Consider the following 21928-nt stretch of genomic DNA (forward strand, 5'->3'; position numbering starts at 1 on the left):
TTATCTGCTGCAGGTTTCAGAGTATTATCTGCTGCAGGTTTCAGAGTATTATCTGCTGCAGGTTTCAGAGTATTATCTGCTGCAGGTTTAAGAGTATTATCTGCTGCAGGTTTAAGAGTATTATCTGCTGCAGGTTGTAAGAGTATTATCTGCTGCAGGTTTCAGAGTATTATCTGCTGCAGGTTTCAGAGTATTATCTGCTGCAGGTTTAAGAGTATTATCTGTTGCAGGTTTAAGAGTATTATCTGCTGCAGGTTTAAGAGTATTATCTGCTGCAGGTTTCAGAGTATTATCTGCTGCAGGTTTAAGAGTATTATCTGCTGCAGGTTTCAGAGTATTATCTGCTGCAGGTTTAAGAGTATTATCTGCTGCAGGTTTAAGAGTATTATCTGCTGCAGGTTTAAGAGTATTATCTGCTGCAGGTTTAAGAGTATTATCTGCTGCAGGTTTCAGAGTATTATCTGCTGCAGGTTTAAGAGTATTATCTGCTGCAGGTTTAAGAGTATTATCTGCTGCAGGTTTAAGAGTATTATCTGCTGCAGGTTTCAGAGTATTATCTGCTGCAGGTTTCAGAGTATTATCTGCTGCAGGTTTCAGAGTATTATCTGCTGCAGGTTTCAGAGTATTATCTGCTGCAGGTTTAAGAGTATTATCTGCTGCAGGTTTAAGAGTATTATCTGCTGCAGGTTTAAGAGTATTATCTGCTGCAGGTTTCAGAGTATTATCCGCTGCAGGTTTCAGAGTATTATCTGCTGCAGGTTTCAGAGTATTATCTGCTGCAGGTTTCAGAGTATTATCTGCTGCAGGTTTCAGAGTATTATCTGCTGCAGGTTTCAGAGTATTATCTGCTGCAGGTTTCAGAGTATTATCTGCTGCAGGTTTCAGAGTATTATCTGCTGCAGGTTTCAGAGTATTATCTGCTGCAGGTTTAAGAGTATTATCTGCTGCAGGTTTAAGAGTATTATCTGCTGCAGGTTTAAGAGTATTATCTGCTGCAGGTTTAAGAGTATTATCTGCTGCAGGTTTCAGAGTATTATCTGCTGCAGGTTTCAGAGTATTATCTGCTGCAGGTTTCAGAGTACTATCTGCTGCAGGTTTCAGAGTACTATCTGCTGCAGGTTTCAGAGTATTATCTGCTGCAGGTTTCAGAGTATTATCTGCTGCAGGTTTCAGAGTATTATCTGCTGCAGGTTTCAGAGTATTATCTGCTGCAGGTTTCAGAGTATTATCTGCTGCAGGTTTCAGAGTATTATCTGCTGCAGGTTTCAGAGTATTATCTGCTGCAGGTTTCAGAGTATTATCTGCTGCAGGTTTCAGAGTATTATCTGCTGCAGGTTTCAGAGTATTATCTGCTGCAGGTTTCAGAGTATTATCTGCTGCAGGTTTCAGAGTATTATCTGCTGCAGGTTTCAGAGTATTATCTGCTGCAGGTTTCAGAGTATTATCTGCTGCAGGTTTCAGAGTATTATCTGCTGCAGGTTTCAGAGTATTATCTGCTGCAGGTTTAAGAGTATTATCTGCTGCAGGTTTCAGAGTATTATCTGCTGCAGGTTTAAGAGTATTATCTGCTGCAGGTTTCAGAGTATTATCTGCTGCAGGTTTCAGAGTATTATCTGCTGCAGGCTTCAGAGTATTATCTGCTGCAGGTTTCAGAGTATTATCTGCTGCAGGTTTAAGAGTGTTATCTGCTGCAGGTTTAAGAGTATTATCTGCTGCAGGTTTAAGAGTATTATCTGCTGCAGGTTTCAGAGTATTATCTGCTGCAGGTTTCAGAGTATTATCTGCTGCAGGTTTCAGAGTATTATCTGCTGCAGGTTTAAGAGTATTATCTGCTGCAGGTTTCAGAGTATTATCTGCTGCAGGTTTAAGAGTATTATCTGCTGCAGGTTTCAGAGTATTATCTGCTGCAGGTTTCAGAGTATTATCTGCTGCAGGTTTCAGAGTATTATCTGCTGCAGGTTTCAGAGTATTATCCATAGTCAAGAATGGCAGGAAAGTTGTCATCTGCTGCATTCTGGTAAATGGCCTCCCACCATAGTCAAGAATGGCAGGAAAGTTGTCATCTGCTGCATTCTGGGAAATGGCGCCACCATAGTCAAGAATGGCAGGAAAGTTGTCATCTGCTGCATTCTGGGAAATGGCGCCACCATAGTCAAGAATGGCAGGAAAGTTGTCATCTGCTGCATTCTGGGAAATGGCGCCACCATAGTCAAGAATGGCAGGAAAGTTGTCATCTGCTGCATTCTGGGAAATGGCGCCACCATAGTCAAGAATGGCAGGAAAGTTGTCATCTGCTGCATTCTGGGAAATGGCGCCACCATAGTCAAGAATGGCAGGAAAGTTGTCATCTGCTGCATTCTGGGAAATGGCGCCACCATAGTCAAGAATGGCAGGAAAGTTGTCATCTGCTGCATTCTGGGAAATGGCGCCACCATAGTCAAGAATGGCAGGAAAGTTGTCATCTGCTGCATTCTGGGAAATGGCGCCACCATAGTCAAGAATGGCAGGAAAGTTGTCATCTGCTTCCTGCTCTTTGTGGAGAGGCCAATATGTTTTTCTAAAATGAAGAAGTCTACTTTACATTGGAGCTTTTTAACGAGCTTCATGTTTTCTAGACTTTAGATCTTTATCAATCCAAACGTCCAGATACTTCTAGAACCCGCTCGATGAGAGAAACCATCCAATCGGTGAATACGTAGCCCATCTGAGACATGTTAACTATCACTGTTGTGGTTGTCTCACCAAGCTACCTTAAGATGGATGCACTAACAAGTTGCTCTGGATAGTGACCATACTATTCCCTTGAAGCCACACAGTGTAAAATACATGGGTCATGTGAACAATGGAGCACATGCATCACATGCAAAGAGACAATGGAGCACATGCATCACATGCTAAGAGACAATGGAGCACATGCATCACATGCTAAGAGCACTTGACTGTAAATCTCTCTGGATAAGAGGGTCTGCTAAATGACTAAAATGTATGTGGAGATTTCATTCAGGTCTCCCTGTTTTAACCACTCTGTTTATCTTTGGCAGAAGAGAGACCCGACTCAGAGGAACCAGAGACGTCTGAACCAACGAGACGACACCACTGTTCCCAGTGTGGAAAGAGTTTTACCCATTTAGGGAATCTTAAAAACCACAAGAGAACACACGCAGAGAAGAAGTCTTACAACTGCTCTCAGTGTGGAATGAGTTTTACCCGGTTAGGGAACCTAAAATCGCATGAGAGAATACACACAGGAGATAAGCCTTACCAATGCTTCCAGTGTGGAAAGAGATTTATCGAGCCAGCACAACTGAAAGTTCATTGGAGAAAACACACAGGGGAAAAACCATTCCAATGCTCTCAGTGTGGAAATACATTTTCCCGATCAGGGACTTGAAATCACATGAGAGAATACACACAGGGGAAAAGCCTTACCACTGTTCCCATTGTGAAAAGAGTTTCAGTTGGTCAGGGCAACTGAAAGAGCATAAGAGAATACACACAGGTGAAAAGCCATTCCAATGCTCGCAGTGTGGAAAGAGTTTTACCCGGATTGGGAACCTGAGAACACATGAGAGAATACACACAGGAGAGAAGCCGTTCCAATGCTCTCAGTGTGGAAAGAGTTTTACCCAATTAAGGAGCCTGAAAAGTCATGAGAGGGCACACACAGGGGAGAAGCCTTTCCAATGATCTCAGTGTGGAAATGGTTTTACCCGGTTAGGGTACCTGAAAACACATGAGGTGACACACAAAGGAGGGTAGCCTCACCTCTGCTCCCAGTGTGAAAGAGTTTTACCCAATTAATGGTCCTGAAAGAGCATGAGAGAATACATACTCTTCATGTCACTACTCATTGTGGAAATACATGTTCTGGCTTATGGTTTTGACTGAGGATTTGTGTTTTTGTCATGAAATCTAATTGTATATATTTAATCATACTCACAAATAGGTCTACATTTGTTTTTTTATTTTTTAGATTTTTCAAAGTATCCACCCTTTGCCTTGATGACAGCTTTGCACACTCTTGGCATTCTCTCAACCAGCTTCATGACGTAATCACCTGGAATGCATTTCGATTACAGGTGTGCCTTGTTAAGTTCATTTGTGGAATTTCTTTCCTTCTTAATGCAATTGAGCCAATCAGTTGTGTTGTGACAAGGTAGGGGGGGGGGGGGGGTATACAGAAGATAGCCCTATTTGGTAAAAGATGAAGTCCATATTATGGCAAGAACAGCTCAAATAAGCAAAGAGAAACGTCAGTCCATCATTACTTTAAGACATGAAGGTCAATCAGGAAAATTAAGAACTTTGAAAGTTTCTTCAAGTACAGTGGCAAAAAACATCAGGCGCTATGAGGAAACTGGCTCTCATGAGAACTGCCACAGGAACACGCAGAGTTACCTCTGCTGCAGAGGATAAATTCATTAGAGTTAACTGCACCTCAGATTGCAGCCAAAATACAGAGTTACCCAAGTATGTGTCACAGCTTCATCGGACTGAGCTTGTTGTCATTGCAGGCAATCTCAATGCTGTGTGTTACAGGGAAGACATCCTCCTCCCTCATGTGGTACCCTTCCTGCCGGCTCATCCTGACATGACCCTCCAGCATGACAATGCCACCAGCCATACTGCTCGTTCTGTGAGTGATTTCCTGCAAGACAGGAATGTCAGTGTTCTGCCATGGACAGCAAAGAGCCCGGATCTCAATCCCATTGAGCACGTCTGGGACCTGTTGGTGAGGGCTAGGGCCATTCCCCCCAGAAATGTTCGGGAACTTGCAGTTGCCTTGGTGGAAGAGTGGGGTAACATCTCACAGCAAGAACTGGCAAATCTGGTGCAGTCCATGAGGAGGAGATACACTGCAGTATTTAATGCAGCTGGTGGCCACAGCAGATACTGACTGTTACTTTTGATTTTTGACCCCCCATTTGTTCAGGAACACATTATTCAATTTCTGTTAGTCACATGTCTGTGGAACTTGTTCAGTTTATGTCTCGGTTGTTAAATCTTGTTATGTTCATACAAATATTTACTTTAGTTAAGTTTGCTGAAAATAAACGCAGTTGACAGTGAGAGGATGTTTCTTTTTTTGCTGAGTATATTTTACAATGTAGAAAATAAAGAGAAACCCTTGAATGAGGAGGTGTCAAGTTTTGACTGGTCCTGTATATATAAGCTTAACTCAGGAAGAGTAGCTGAGGTGTAGTTTAGTAGGATGGAGGCTGTATGGGTCTGTAACTGCTACAATGTAGTTTAGTAGGATGGAGGCTGTATGGATCTGTAACTGCTACAGTGTAGTTTAGTAGGATGGAGGCTGTATGGATCTGTTACTACTACAGTGTAGTTTAGTAGGATGGAGGCTGTATGGATCTGTAACTGCTACAGTGTAGTTTAGTAGGATGGAGGCTGTATGGGTCTGTAACTACTACAGTGTAGTTTGGTCGGATGGAGGCTCTATAGCTGTATGTATCTGTAACTACTACAGGGAAGCAGCCCCTACACTGCTATATGATGGTGTAGTGGAGGGGGGGGGAACAGCCCCTACACTGCTATATGATGGTGTAGTGGAGGACGGGGGAGGACGGGAACAGCCCCTACACTGATATATGATGGTGTAGTGGAGCGGGGGGGGGGGGGGGGGGGGCAGCCCCTATACTGATATATGATGGTGTAGAGGAGAGGGAGACAGAAGCAGCCCCTACACTGCTATATGATGGTGTAGAGGAGGGGGGGGGGGACGGACAGCCCCTATACTGATATATGATGGTGTAGAGGAGAGGGAGACAGAAGCAGCCCCTACACTGATATATGATGGTGTAGTGGGGGGGGGGGGGGGGGGGGGAAGAAACAGCCCCTACACTGATATATGATGGTGTAGAGGGGGGGGGGACAGAAGCAGCCCCTACACTGATATATGATGGTGTAGAGGAGGGGGGGGACAGCCCCTACACCGGAATATGATGGTGTAGTGGAGGGAAACAACCCCTACACTGCTATATGATGGTGTATAGGAGGGGGGGACAGCCCCTACACTGATATATGATGGTGAAGAGGAGGGGGGGGGGGGGACAGCCCCTACATTGATATATGATGGTGTAGAGGAGGGGGGGACAGAAGCAGCCCCTACACTGCTATATGATGGTGTAGAGGAGGGGGGGGGGGGGGTAGACAGCCCCTACACTGATATAGGATGGTGTAGTGGGGAGGGGGGGGGGGGGGGGGGAACAGAAGCAGCCCCTACACTGATATATGATGGTGTAGAGGAGGGGGGGGACAGCCCCTACACTGATATATGATGGTGTAGAGGAGGGGGGGGGGGAACAGCCCCTACACTGATATATGATGGTGTAGAGGAGGGGGGGGGAACAGCCCCTACACTGATATATGATGGTGTAGAGGAGGGGGGGGGACAGCCCCTACACCGATATATGATGGTGTAGAGGGGGGGGGGGGGAACAGCCCCTACACCGATATATGATGGTGTATAGGAGGGGGGGGGGGGGGGGGGGACAGCCCCTACACTGATATATGATGGTGAAGAGTGAAGAGGGGTGGGGGGGGGGGGGACAGCCCCTACACCGATATATGATGGTGTAGTGGTGGGAAACAGCCCCTACACTGTTATATGATGGTGTATAGGAGGGGGGGGGGGGGACAGCCCCTACACTGATATATGATGGTGAAGAGTGAAGAGGGGTGGGGGGTGGGGGGGGGGGGGGGGGGGGCAGCCCCTACACTGATATATGATGGTGTAGAGGAGGGGGGGGGGGACAGACCCTACACTGATATATGATGGTGTAGAGGAGGGGGGAGGGGGACAGAAACAGCCCCTACACTGATATATGATGGTGTAGCCCAGTACGTTATTAACGAGTCAGAAGCTCATGGGCTGTAGTCTAGTGAACGATCGTCACACAAGGCCTGCAAAGTACACTGGTATGTTCACTGCTCAAAAAATAAAGGGAACACTAAAATAACACATCCTAGATCTGAATGAATGAAATATTCTTATTAAATACTTTTTTCTTTACATAGTTGAATGTGCTGACAACAAAATCACACAAAAAATATCAATGGAAATCAAATGTATCAACCCATGGAGGTCTGGATTTGGAGTGACACTCAAAATGAAAGTGGAAAACCACACTACAGGCTGATCCAACTTTGATGTAATGTCCTTAAAACAAGTCAAAATGAGGCTCAGTAGTGTGTGTGGCCTCCGCGTGCCTGTATGACCTCCCTACAACGCCTGGGCATGCTCCTGATGAGGTGGAGGATGGTCTCCTGAGGGATTTCCTCCCAGACCTGGACTAAAGCATCCGCCAACTCCTGAACAGTCTGTGGTGCAACGTGGCGTTGGTGGATGGAGCAAGACATGATGTCCCAGCGGGGGGGGGGGGGACAGAAGCAGCCCCTACACTGATATATAATGGTGTAGAGAGGGGGGGGGGGGGGGGACAGAAGCAGCCCCTACACTGATATATGATGGTGTAGAGGAGGGGGGGACAGCCCCTACACCGATATATGATGGTGTAGTGGAGGGAAACAGCCCCTACACCAATATATGATGGTGTAGAGGAGGGGGGGGGGGACAGCCCCTACACTGATATATGATGGTGAAGAGGAGGGGGGGGGGGGGGACAGCCCCTACATTGATATAGGATGGTGTTGTGGGGGGGGGGGGGGGACAGAAACAGCCCCTACACTGATATATGATGGTGTAGAGGGGGGGGGGGGGGGGGAACAGAAGCAGCCCCTACACTGATATATGATGGTGTAGAGGGGGGGGGGGGACAGAAGCAGCCCCTACACTGATATATGATGGTGTAGAGGAGGGGGGACAGCCCCTACACCGATATATGATGGTGTAGTGGAGGGAAACAGCCCCTACACCAATATATGATGGTGTAGAGGAGGGGGGGGGGGGGGGGGCAGCCCCTACACTGATATATGATGGTGAAGAGGAGGGGGGGGGGGGACAGCCCCTACATTGATATAGGATGGTGTAGTGGGGGGGGGGGGGACAGAAACAGCCCCTACACTGATATATGATGGTGTAGAGGGGGGGGGGGGGGACAGAAGCAGCCCCTACACTGTTATATGATGGTGTAGAGGAGAGGGGGGGGGGGACAGAAGCAGCCCCTACACTGTTATATGATGGTGTAGAGGAGAGGGGGGGGGGGGGGACAGCCCCTACACTGCTATATGATGGTGTAGAGGAGGGGGGGGAACAGCCCCTACACTGATATATGATGGTGTAGAGGAGGGGGGGGGAACAGCCCCTACACCAATATATGATGGTGTATATGAGGGGGGGGACAGCCCCTACACTGATATATGATGATGAAGAGGAGGGGGGGGGGGGGAACAGCCCCTACACTGATATATGATGGTGTAGAGGAGGGGGGGACAGCCCCTACACCGATATATGATGGTGTAGTGGAGGGAAACAGCCCCTACACTGTTATATGATGGTGTAGAGGAGAGGGGGGGGAACAGCCCCTACACCGATATATGATGGTGTATAGGAGGGGGGGGGGGGGGACAGCCCCTACACTGATATATGATGGTGTAGAGGAGGGGGGGGGGGAACAGCCCTACACTGATATATGATGGTGTAGAGGAGGGGGGGGAACAGCCCCTACACTGATATATGATGGTGAAGAGGAGGGGGGGGGGGGGGGGACAGCCCCTACACTGATATATGATGGTGTAGAGGAGGGGGGGGGGACAGCCCCTACATTGATATAGGATGGTGTAGTGGGGGGGGGGGGGGACAGAAACAGCCCCTACACTGATATATGATGGTGTAGAGGGGGGGGGGGGGGGGGCAGAAGCAGCCCCTACACTGTTATATGATGGTGTAGAGGAGAGGGGGGGGGGGACAGAAGCAGCCCCTACACTGTTATATGATGGTGTAGAGGAGAGGGGGGGGGGAACAGCCCCTACACTGCTATATGATGGTGTAGAGGAGGGGGGGGAACAGCCCCTACACAGAAGCAGCCCCTACACTGTTATATGATGGTGTAGAGGAGAGGGGGGGGGGGGAACAGCCCCTACACTGCTATATGATGGTGTAGAGGAGAGGGGGGGGGGAACAGCCCCTACACTGATATATGATGGTGAAGAGGAGGGGGGGGGGGGGACAGCCCCTACACTGATATATGATGGTGTAGAGGAGGGGGGGGGGGGGACAGCCCCTACATTGATATAGGATGGTGTAGTGGGGGGGGGGGGGGGACAGAAACAGCCCCTACACTGATATATGATGGTGTAGAGGGGGGGGGGGGGGGGGGGACAGAAGCAGCCCCTACACTGTTATATGATGGTGTAGAGGAGAGGGGGGGGGACAGAAGCAGCCCCTACACTGTTATATGATGGTGTAGAGGAGAGGGGGGGGGGGACAGAAGCAGCCCCTACACTGTTATATGATGGTGTAGAGGAGAGGGGGGGGGGAACAGCCCCTACACTGCTATATGATGGTGTAGAGGAGGGGGGGGAACAGCCCCTACACTGATATATGATGGTGTAGAGGAGGGGGGGGGGGAACAGCCCCTACACTGATATATGATGATGAAGAGGAGGGGGGGGGGGGGAACAGCCCCTACACTGATATATGATGGTGTAGAGGAGGGGGGGACAGCCCCTACACCGATATATGATGGTGTAGTGGAGGGAAACAGCCCCTACACTGTTATATGATGGTGTAGAGGAGAGGGGGGGGGACAGCCCCTACACTGATATATGATGGTGAAGAGGAGGGGGGGGGGGACAGCCCCTACACTGTTATATGATGGTGTAGAGGAGGGGGGGGGGGACAGCCCCTACACTGATATATGATGGTGTAGAGGAGGGGGGAGGGGGACAGAAACGATCACACAAGGCCTGCAAAGTACACTGGTATGTTCACTGCTCAAAAAAATAAAGGGAACACTAAAATAACACATCCTAGATCTGAATGAATGAAATATTCTTATTAAATACTTTTTTCTTTACATAGTTGAATGTGCTGACAACAAAATCACACAAAAATGATCAATGGAAATCAAATTTATCAACCCATGGAGGTCTGGATTTGGAGTCACACTCAAAATTAAAGTGGAAAACCACACTACAGGCTGATCCAACTTTGATGTAATGTCCTTAAAACAAGTCAAAATGAGGCCAACCCAGGGCCAACCGCACCAGCATATGGTCTCACAAGGGGTCTGAGGATCTCATCTCGGAACCAAATGGCAGTCAGGCTACCTCTGGCGAGCACATGGAGGGCTGTGCGGCCCCCCAAAGAAATGCCAACCATACCATGACTGACCCACCACCAAACCGGTCATGCTGGAGCATGTTGCAGGCAGCAGAACGTTCTCCACGGCGTCTCCAGACTCTGTCACATCTGTCACGTGCTCAGTGTGAACCTGCTTTCATCTGTGAAGAGCACAGGGCACCAGTGGCGAATTTGCCAATCTTGGTGTTCTCTGGCAAATGCGTCCTGCACGGGCTGTAAGCACAACCCCCACCTGTGGACATCGGGCCCTCATACCACCCTCATGGAGTCTGTTTCTGACCGTTTAAGCAGACACATGCACATTTGTGGCCTGCTGGAGGTCATTTTGCAGGGCTCTGGCAGTGCTCCTCCTGCTCCTCCTTGCACAAAAGGCGGAGGTAGCGGTCCTGCTGCTGGGTTGTTGCCCTCCTACGGCTTCCTTCATGTCTCCTGATGTACTGGCCTGTCTCCTGGTAGCGCCTCCATGCTCTGGACACTACGCTGACAGACACAGCAAGCCTTCTTGCCACAGCTCGCATTGATGTGCCATCCTGGATGAGCTGCACTACCTGAGCCACTTGTGTGGGTTGTAGACTCCGTCTCATGCTACCACTATAGTGAAAGTACCGCCAGGATTCGAAATTGACCAAAACACCAGCCAGGAAGCATAGGAACTGAGAAGTGGTCTGTGGTCACCACCTGCAGAACCACTCCTTTATTGGGGGTGTCTTGCTAAATGCCTATAATTTCCACCTGTTGTCTATTCTATTTGCACAACAGCATGTGAAATTTATTATCAATCAGTTTTGCTTCCTAGGTGGACAGTTTGATTTCACAGAAGTGTGATTGACTTGGAGTTACATTGTGTTGTTTAAGTGTTCCCTTTATTATTTTGAGCAGTGTATTTATAAATTATACAAATATACACACACTAAAACGTACGGTTCTGTTTGTGTACTCATCTCTTCTTTGTTGTCTCCCTATTTAAGGTGAACTCATTGGGGGTTGAGTATCTCTTCTTTGTTGTCTCTCTGTTTAAGGGGAACTCATTGGGGGTCGAGTATCTCCTCTTTGTTGTCTCCCTGTTTAAGGGGAACTCATTGGGGGTCGAGTATCTCTTCTTTGTTGTCTCTCTGTTTAAGGGGAACTCATTGGGGGTCGAGTATCTCTTCTTTGTTGTCTCCCTGTTTAAGGGGAACTCATTGGGGTCGAGTATCTCTTCTCCCAGACCGATAGTGACCAGAGGCTGGAGTCCAACCTCGGTAAGGACCCGGATGTCCCAGACGGGACACCTGATCTATTTGAGGGAGGAGAGGGAGAGGAGGACGACCTGGGAGAGCTTGAGGAGGAGGATGACCCCACCCTCGATGAGAGTCTCCCACCAGTCCCTCCACTCAGGAAGACCAGTCCACCGCCCACTGATCCCACTCAACCCAACCCATCCCAGCTACCAGTCATCACACCCACTGATCCCACTCAACCCATCCCAGCTACCTGTCATCACCACCCACTGATCCCACTCAACCCAACCCATCCCAGCTACCAGTCATCACACCCACTGATCCCACTCAACCCAACCCATCCCAGCTACCAGTCATCACACCCACTGATCCCACTCAACCCATCCCAGCTACCTGTCATCACCACCCACTGATCCCACTCAACCCAACCCATCCCAGCTACCAGTCATCACACCCACTGATCCCACTCAACCCAACCCATCCCAGCTACTTGTCATCACACCCCTGATCCCACTCAACCCAACCCATCCCAGCTACGTGTCATCACACCCACTGATCCCACTCAACCCAACTCATCCCAGATACCAGTCTACCGCCCACTGATCCCACTCAACCCAACCCATCCCAGCTACCTGTCATCACCACCCACTGATCCCACTCAACCCAACCCATCCCAGCTACCTGTCATCACACCCACTGATGACTCAACGGAGGAGGTGGACATGGAGGACACGGAGGATGACGTCAGTGCCGATCCACATCCTAAACAGCTCACATTACTTAAGTGTCTTTCCATTAATAACTATTAATCCAACCCTTCCCCAGGACTCTTCTATTTTCAGGAGAACATAGGACCTGAAGGGGTTTAGTGGATACCAGCAGTACATAGGACCTGATGGGGTTAGTGAATACCAGCAGTACATAGGACCTGATGGGGTTAGTGGATACCAGGAGAACATAGGACCTGATGGGGTTAGTGGATACCAGGAGTACATAGGACCTGATGGGGTTAGTGGATACCAGGAGAACATAGGACCTGATGGGGTTAGTGGATACCAGGAGTACATAGGACCTGATGGGGTTAGTGGATACCAGGAGTACATAGGACCTGATGGGGTTAGTGGATACCAGGAGTACAAAGGACCTGATGGGGTTAGTGGATACCAGGAGAACATAGGACCTGATGGGGTTAGTGGATACCAGGAGTACATAGGACCTGATGGGGTTAGTGGATACCAGGAGAACATAGGACCTGATGGGGTTAGTGGATACCAGGAGTACATAGGACCTGATGGGGTTAGTGGATACCAGGAGTACATAGGACCTGATGGGGTTAGTGGATACCAGGAGTACATAGGACCTGATGGGGTTAGTGGATACCAGGAGAACATAGGACCTGATGGGGTTAGTGGATACCAGGAGTACATAGGACCTGATGGGGTTAGTGGATACCAGGAGAACATAGGACCTGATGGGGTTAGTGGATACCAGCACGTGGTCCTCCTGGCCAGGAGTCTGGTGAGGCTGCTGGAGGGGCCATGGTTCTCTAATAGGCACATAGAGGAGATCATGGCTCTCTGGGGAAATCTTCTGGCGAGAGACAAGGTCTCCTACCCCAAGAGGTTCCGGGACCGAGTCCTGCAGGGGCGCTTCAACAATTCAAAGACCTCAACCGTGAAGCGTGAAGAGAGTATGAAGGGGGAAGAGAGTGTGAAGGGGGAAGAGAGTGTGAAGGGGGAAGGGAGTATGAAGGGGGAAGAGAGTGTGAAGGGGGAAGAGAGTGTGAAGGGGGAAGAGAGTGTGAAGGGGGAAGAGAGTGTGAAGGGGGAAGAGAGTGTGAAGGGGGAAGAGAGTGTGAAGGGGGAAGGGAGTATGAAGGGGGAAGAGAGTGTGAAGGGGGAAGAGAGTGTGAAGGGGGAAGAGAGTGTGAAGGGGGAAGAGAGTGTGAAGGGGGAAGAGAGTGTGAAGGGGGAAGAGAGTGTGAAGGGGGAAGAGAGTGTGAAGGGGGAAGAGAGTGTGAAGGGGGGAGAGAGTGTGAAGGGGGAAGAGAGTGTGAAGGGGGAAGAGAGTGTGAAGGGGGAAGGGAGTATGAAGGGGGAAGAGAGTGTGAAGGGGAAGGAGAGTGTGAAGGGGGAAGAGAGTGTGAAGGGGGAAGAGAGTGTGAAGGGGGAAGAGAGTGTGAAGAGGGAAGAGAGTGTGAAGGGGGAAGAGAGTGTGAAGGGGGAAGAGAGTGTGAAGGGGGAAGAGAGTGTGAAGGGGGAAGAGAGTGTGAAGGGGGAAGAGAGTGTGAAGGGGAAGGGAGTATGAAGGAGGAAGAGAGTCTGAAGGGGGAAGAGAGGTGAAGGGGGAAGAGAGTGTGAAGGGGGAAGGGAGTATGAAGGGGGAAGAGAGTGTGAAGGGGGAAGAGAGTGTGAAGGGGGAAGAGAGTGTGAAGGGGGAAGAGAGTGTGAAGGGGGAAGAGAGTGTGAAGGGGGAAGGGAGTATGAAGGGGGAAGAGAGTCTGAAGGGGGAAGAGAGTCTGAAGGGGGAAGAGAGTGTGAAGGGGGAAGAAAGTGAAGGGGGAAGACAGTATGAAGGGGGGAGAGAGTGTGAATGGGGAAGAGAGTATGAATGGGGCAGAGAGTGTGAATGGGGAAGAGAGTGTGAAGGGGGAAGAGAGTGTGAAGGGGGAAGAGAGTGTGAAGGGGGAAGAGAGTGTGAAGGCAGTTAACCCACTGTTCCTAGGCCGTCATTGAAAATAAGAATTTGTTCTTGACTGACTTGTCTAGTTAAATAAAGGTAAATACATTGTGCACCTTTTCTCCCTTGAAATTAATTTTGATTTATTTTCATACACTTCATACACATACACTTCATACACACAAAAATACAAGCAAATCGGTGATACTTTTCTACTCAGTCAATAGACACACAAAAACACAAATAATACAACCAGTCAGTCTCTACTCAGAGACTTGAGATGACCAGCAGATACTAGAGGTGACAGCAGAGATGACCAGCAGATACTAGAGGTGACAGCAGAGATGACCAGCAGATACTAGAGGTGACAGCAGAGATGACCAGCAGATACTAGAGGTGACAGCAGAGATGACCAGCAGATAATAGAGGTGACAGTAGAGATGACCAGCAGATACTAGAGGTGACAGCAGAGATGACCAGCAGATACTAGAGGTGACAGCAGAGATGACCAGCAGATACTAGAGGTGACAGCAGAGATGACCAGCAGATACTAGAGGTGACAGCAGAGATGACCAGCAGATACTAGAGGTGACAGCAGAGATGACCAGCAGATACTAGAGGTGACAGCAGAGATGACCAGCAGATACTAGAGGTGACAGCAGAGATGACCAGCAGATACTAGAGGTGACAGTAGAGATGACCAGCAGATACTAGAGGTGACAGTAGAGATGACCAGCAGATACTAGAGGTGACAGCAGAGATGACCAGCAGATACTAGAGGTGACAGCAGAGATGACCAGCAGATACTAGAGGTGACAGCAGAGATGACCAGCAGATACTAGAGGTGACAGCAGAGATGACCAGCAGATACTAGAGGTGACAGCAGAGATGACCAGCAGATACTAGAGGTGACAGCAGAGATGACCAGCAGATACTAGAGGTGACAGTAGAGATGACCAGCAGATACTAGAGGTGACAGTAGAGATGACCAGCAGATACTAGAGGTGACAGCAGAGATGACCAGCAGATACTAGAGGTGACAGCAGAGATGACCAGCAGATACTAGAGATGACAGCAGAGATGACCAGCAGATACTAGAGGTGACAGCAGAGACTTGAGATGACCAGCAGATACTAGAGGTGACAGCAGAGATGACCAGCAGATACTAGAGGTGACAGCAGAGATGACCAGCAGATACCAGAGGTGACAGTAGAGATGACCAGCAGATACTAGAGGTGACAGTAGAGATGACCAGCAGATACTAGAGGTGACAGCAGAGATGACCAGCAGATACTAGAGGTGACAGCAGAGATGACCAGCAGATACTAGAGATGACAGCAGAGATGACCAGCAGATACTAGAGGTGACAGCAGAGACTTGAGATGACCAGCAGATACTAGCAATGACAGTAGAGATGACCAGCAGATACTAGAGGTGACAGCAGAGATGACCAGCAGATACTAGAGGTGACAGCAGAGATGACCAGCAGATACTAGAGGTGACAGCAGAGATGACCAGCAGATACTAGAGGTGACAGCAGCGGTGACCAGCAGATACTAGAGGTGACAGCAGAGATGACCAGCAGATACTAGAGGTGACAGCAGGGAGTCAACGCCCCCCCCCCCATCCCCCTGTGACGCCCACTAATCTCTGATTGGTTGCTGCACACCTTCACTTGTTGAAGTTTGGGAGAGTCTCAGGGATAGTCTCAGTTGTTCCCCCAAGATCTATTACTCAAGATAGATAGAGCTTTCAATAGGCCAGGCTTTTGGGAATGTGATCAATGCAGTCTATAACTCTACAGACCCTAAACAAAGAAGGTAACTTGTTTTAAAATATTTTTTAATATGAACTTTTTATGTATCTGAATATTTGTTATCCTTTTCAGTGTATCGGCTAATTCTTTATTTTGGTTATCACAGCTACATAGGCTGGATAAGGCAGTTCAACACCTTGCATGGGACAGAATGCATACTGTCCAACACTATATTTGGAAAAAAGGATCAACAGAGGAGGGAAGCCCAAAAGACCCAGCTACAGTGTAACGGAATAAAAAAGGCAGACGAGGGAAAGAGAGAGGAGACGCCCCGCGGCGTGCTGGGGAAACACAAGGACCCACCTACACACCTGACATGTAGGCGTCCATGGTGGTCTCCAGTTCTGAACAGGCGGTTCCCCAAAGGTGAGTTTTTATTAGATTTTTTTAAGGTCAATTTTTTTTTTATTCCATCAATTTTGTTCATCTTAAAAAATAAACAATTCAAATTAAATCAATCCAAGTTAAGTCGATCAAAAGAAAAACAATCAATAAATGGATGCATTCGTTCAAATAGCATGTAACAATCATAATTAAATATAGCAGTGTGTTCAATAAGACACTGTTTGTCCTTCTGTAAACAAGAACCTGATGCCAGCTCCAACCGGAAGGTCGTTAACACCCCCCCCCCCCCTGAAATTCAGCCGTCCATGTTGGCCCCCAGTTCTGAACAAGATGTTCATGGATCTTTTGTGCAGGGGCCAAAACAAAAACATTTTTTTTATTTGTGCATTCTGAACTATGTAACTCCTATCTTCTGATCTTTACTCAATTTTTATTTTTTACCTTTATTTAACCAGGCAAGTCAGTTAAGAACAAATTCTTATTTTCAATGACGGCCTAGGAACAGTGGGTTAACTGCCTGTTCAGGGTCAGCTCGGGGGGTTTGAACTTGCAACCTTCCAGTTACTAGTCCAACACTCTAACCACTAGGCTACCTCCCACATCTCCCAGATGTCTTCTTTATATACCAAATATACCAAGTTTTTGCATGTCGGCATCATGCAAAAACTTGAATAGCAGTTACTTTTGGGTATGTCTACTTGGGTTGGAAATCTACATTTTGCCACTTTCTCTCGTGATTTCAGGTCCTCTGGAATCTTTCCACAATGAGAGCAGTGGTATGTATTCTCCTGTGTATGTATTTTTCTCTTTCAAGCCCCTTATCTGAACAAAACCCTTTTCACACTGGGAGCAGAGGTGAGGCTACCCTCCTTGATGTGTCACCTCATGCCTTTTCAGGTTCCCTAACCTGGTAAAACGCCTTCCAAACCCAGAGCATTGGAATGGCTTCTCTCCTGTGTGTGTCATCTCATGCGTTTTCAAGTTCCCTAACCGGGTATAACTCTTTCCACACTGCAAGCATTTGAATGGCTTCTCTACAGAGTGTTTTCTCTCGTGCTTTTTCATGTCCCCTAATGATAAATAGGTATTTTCACACTGGGGGCAATGATAGGGCTTATCTCCTGTGTGTGTTCTCTCATGCTCGTTCAGTTGTCCTGACCAGCTAAAACTACATTTACAATGGGAACAATGATAAGCCTTTTCCCCTGTGTGTGTTCTCTCGTGTGATTTCAGGTTCCTTGATAGGGAAAATCTATTTTTACACTGGGAGCATTGGACAAGCTTCTCCCCCGTGTGTGTCATCTCATGCTATCTCAGATTCCATACTCGGGTAAAACTCTTTCCACATGGAGAGCAGTTATAAGACTTCTTCTCTGCATGTGTTCTCTTATGGTTTTTCAGGCTCCATAAACGGGTATAACTCTTTCCACACTGGGAACAGTGGTGTCGTCTCGCTGGTTCAGACGTCTCTGGTTCCTCTGAGTCCGGTCTCTCTTCTGCCAAAGACAAACAGAGTGGTTAAAACAGGGAGACCTGCATGGAATCTCCACATACAATTTAGTCATTTAGTCAGACCCTCTTATCCAGAGAGACTTACAGTCAAGTGCTCTTAGCATGTGATGCATGTGCTCCATTGTTTACATGACCCATGTATTTTACACTGTGTGGCTTTAAGGGAATAGTATGGTCACTATCCAGAGCAACTTGCAGTTAGTGCATCCATCTTAAGGTAGCTTGGTGAGACAACCACAACAGTGATAGTAAATACAGTCTCCCTCGGTTAGTGCATCCATCTTAAGGTAGCTTGGTGAGACAACCACAACAGTGATAGTAAATACAGTCTCCCTCGGTTAGTGCATCCATCTTAAGGTAGCTCAACTCAATTTGGTTGAAACTAAGTTTGGCTATTGAGCAATTAAGCTGGCTAGCTAACGCTACCTTAAGAAAATATCTGATGGCGGAGTGGAGAAAAAGCGTTGGAACATCAAGCTCTTCAACATTCCAATAATCCTTCACAAGGAGTTGGTACCAAATTGGGACACTTACCGACCAGAGCCTACTGGACAAAATATGTTTCAGAGGACATGGAAATTCTAGTCTCCCCTCCCATCAACAATATACATCCAAAGTATAACATTTTCCCACCATCTGCCATGTAGTTGCCTTCCTTGCCATAACCCAAACCCATCAAAGTCGGTACGCCGTTTGCTGAAGCCACCTGACACCTGAGTTAAGCCTCATGCCAGCTGGGAAACCTACCAAGTAGACCACCAACATAGTTTATATAATACAAGCGCAGCTAACTGTGTTCTGAGGTCAAGTGTTAAAAATATTACAAAGACAATTTCCACCACTTTATACTATAACCAGTTAAACTACGACTCCCAGACTGCATTGCAATGCCCCACTGGAAAACGTAAGTCCAACTGACTAAAACATCACTAAAAATCAAAGGACATCATGACAACTGCAGGCAGGGTAGCCTAGTGGTTAGAATGTTGGACTAGTAACCGCAAGATCGAATCCCAGAGCTAACAAGGTAAAAATCTGTCGTTCTACCCCTGATCAAGACAACTAACACACTGTTCCTAGGCCATCATCGAAAATAAGAAATTGTTCCTAAATGACTATTCTCTTTCTCTCCTTCTCTCTCTGAGTCTGACTTTGATGTCAGAGAGACTGAGTTTGAGTCTGACTTTGATGTCTGTTTAAAATGTTGTGACATTCAAGTTTGTTATGTTTAATACAACTGGACTAAAATTGAACACAAGTCTCTCTCCAATTCATTTGTAGATATTGAATAAAGTTGGACTCAGAGTGCAACCTTGTCTCACTCCCCAATTCATTTTTAAACTTTGAATAAAGTTGAACTCAGACTGCAACCGTGCCTAACTCGCCAATTATTTGTCTACATGTTGAATAAAGTTGGTCTCAGGCTGCAACCTTGTCTCACTCCCCATTTCAAAATTAAGGAAGTCTTCACAAATGTTCCTGTCATTCTACTGTAGACTGAGCTTCTCTCATCCAGCATTTCCCCTCCTCCTTAGACTAGACTGAGGGGAATGGACAATTTATTCTCCCCGGGTCACTACCGCCCAATCTTCTCTGTTTGGTTCCAATTTCTCTGTGTCTCGACGTGTGAGGAAAATAAGGAGCGCTTCACGGATTTGCGTGTCATCCTTTCGCAGGGGCCATGCTAATCTTCTCTGTATCGATCCAATTTTAGTATATGTGCTGCCAAAGCGAGCACAATACAAAGCTATGAGAGGCCCTCATATATAGATCACAACCTCTCTGAAGGTTCTGGTCATGGTTGGGGTCAAACAGAGTTCAGACCCTCAAAAACCACCCCTAGAATATTGCTGTGATGTTTAAACTTTATTTGGAGATGTAGAACTTGAAATAGAATTGACTTTAGATTTTTTTCAAGATTGATCTTAGACTAAAATGTAGTTTAAAAACAAAGCCTTTTATGATTCAGGACTCTTGGTCTGTAACCCCTCCCTCACCTGCTGCTTTTAGTTGCTCCTCCCCAAGTCTTTGTTCCCCTGCCCCGACCACTTCCCACCCTTCCCCCGTTTTCTGCAACATGGCCTGGCCAAGGATACTTATAACTAACTCCCCAATTAGTAGAGGGAGAGAGTTTGAGTCTGAGTCTGACTTTGATGTCTGTTTAAAATGTTGTGACATTCAAGTTTGTTATGTTTAATACAACTGGACTAAAATTGAACACAAGTCTCTCTCCAATTCATTTGTAGATATTGAATAAAGTTGGACTCAGAGTGCAACCTTGTCTCACTCCCCAATTCATTTTTAAACTTTGAATAAAGTTGAACTCAGACTGCAACCGTGCCTAACTCGCCAATTATTTGTCTACATGTTGAATAAAGTTGGTCTCAGGCTGCAACCTTGTCTCACTCCCCATTTCAAAATTAAGGAAGTCTTCACAAATGTTCCTGTCATTCTACTGTAGACTGAGCTTCTCTCATCCAGCATTTCCCCTCCTCCTTAGACTAGACTGAGGGGAATGGACAATTTATTCTCCCCGGGTCACTACCGCCCAATCTTCTCTGTTTGGTTCCAATTTCTCTGTGTCTCGACGTGTGAGGAAAATAAGGAGCGCTTCACGGATTTGCGTGTCATCCTTTCGCAGGGGCCATGCTAATCTTCTCTGTATCGATCCAATTTTAGTATATGTGCTGCCAAAGCGAGCACAATACAAAGCTATGAGAGGCCCTCATATATAGATCACAACCTCTCTGAAGGTTCTGGTCATGGTTGGGGTCAAACAGAGTTCAGACCCTCAAAAACCACCCCTAGAATATTGCTGTGATGTTTAAACTTTATTTGGAGATGTAGAACTTGAAATAGAATTGACTTTAGATTTTTTTCAAGATTGATCTTAGACTAAAATGTAGTTTAAAAACAAAGCCTTTTATGATTCAGGACTCTTGGTCTGTAACCCCTCCCTCACCTGCTGCTTTTAGTTGCTCCTCCCCAAGTCTTTGTTCCCCTGCCCCGACCACTTCCCACCCTTCCCCCGTTTTCTGCAACATGGCCTGGCCAAGGATACTTATAACTAACTCCCCAATTAGTAGAGGGAGAGAGTTTGAGTCTGAGTCTGACTTTGATGTCTGTTTAAAATGTTGTGACATTCAAGTTTGTTATGTTTAATACAACTGGACTAAAATTGAACACAAGTCTCTCTCCAATTCATTTGTAGATATTGAATAAAGTTGGACTCAGAGTGCAACCTTGTCTCACTCCCCAATTCATTTTTAAACTTTGAATAAAGTTGAACTCAGACTGCAACCGTGCCTAACTCGCCAATTATTTGTCTACATGTTGAATAAAGTTGGTCTCAGGCTGCAACCTTGTCTCACTCCCCATTTCAAAATTAAGGAAGTCTTCACAAATGTTCCTGTCATTCTACTGTAGACTGAGCTTCTCTCATCCAGCATTTCCCCTCCTCCTTAGACTAGACTGAGGGGAATGGACAATTTATTCTCCCCGGGTCACTACCGCCCAATCTTCTCTGTTTGGTTCCAATTTCTCTGTGTCTCGACGTGTGAGGAAAATAAGGAGCGCTTCACGGATTTGCGTGTCATCCTTTCGCAGGGGCCATGCTAATCTTCTCTGTATCGATCCAATTTTAGTATATGTGCTGCCAAAGCGAGCACAATACAAAGCTATGAGAGGCCCTCATATATAGATCACAACCTCTCTGAAGGTTCTGGTCATGGTTGGGGTCAAACAGAGTTCAGACCCTCAAAAACCACCCCTAGAATATTGCTGTGATGTTTAAACTTTATTTGGAGATGTAGAACTTGAAATAGAATTGACTTTAGATTTTTTTCAAGATTGATCTTAGACTAAAATGTAGTTTAAAAACAAAGCCTTTTATGATTCAGGACTCTTGGTCTGTAACCCCTCCCTCACCTGCTGCTTTTAGTTGCTCCTCCCCAAGTCTTTGTTCCCCTGCCCCGACCACTTCCCACCCTTCCCCCGTTTTCTGCAACATGGCCTGGCCAAGGATACTTATAACTAACTCCCCAATTAGTAGAGGGAGAGAGTTTGAGTCTGAGTCTG

The 21928-nt window shown here is 47.2% G+C and overlaps 3 non-coding genes across 3 annotated transcripts; all 3 read right to left on the reverse strand.

The window, feature by feature from the left end:
* Positions 1 to 19482: 19482 nt before the first annotated feature.
* On the reverse strand, positions 19483 to 19589 carry LOC118956561. Its single transcript, XR_005046025.1, has one exon. It is a non-coding gene; the product is annotated as a U6 spliceosomal RNA (small nuclear RNA).
* An 858-nt stretch (positions 19590 to 20447) lies between these two features.
* On the reverse strand, positions 20448 to 20554 carry LOC118956572. The gene has a single exon (XR_005046036.1). It is a non-coding gene; the product is annotated as a U6 spliceosomal RNA (small nuclear RNA).
* Positions 20555 to 21412: 858 nt separating this feature from the next.
* LOC118956583 lies at positions 21413 to 21519 on the reverse strand. Its single transcript, XR_005046047.1, has one exon. It is a non-coding gene; the product is annotated as a U6 spliceosomal RNA (small nuclear RNA).
* Between the last annotated feature and the right edge of the window lie 409 nt (positions 21520 to 21928).

The sequence above is a fragment of the Oncorhynchus mykiss genome, unplaced genomic scaffold (genome assembly GCF_013265735.2).
Source record: "Oncorhynchus mykiss isolate Arlee unplaced genomic scaffold, USDA_OmykA_1.1 un_scaffold_425, whole genome shotgun sequence".
Classification (NCBI taxonomy): Eukaryota; Metazoa; Chordata; class Actinopteri; order Salmoniformes; family Salmonidae; genus Oncorhynchus; species Oncorhynchus mykiss.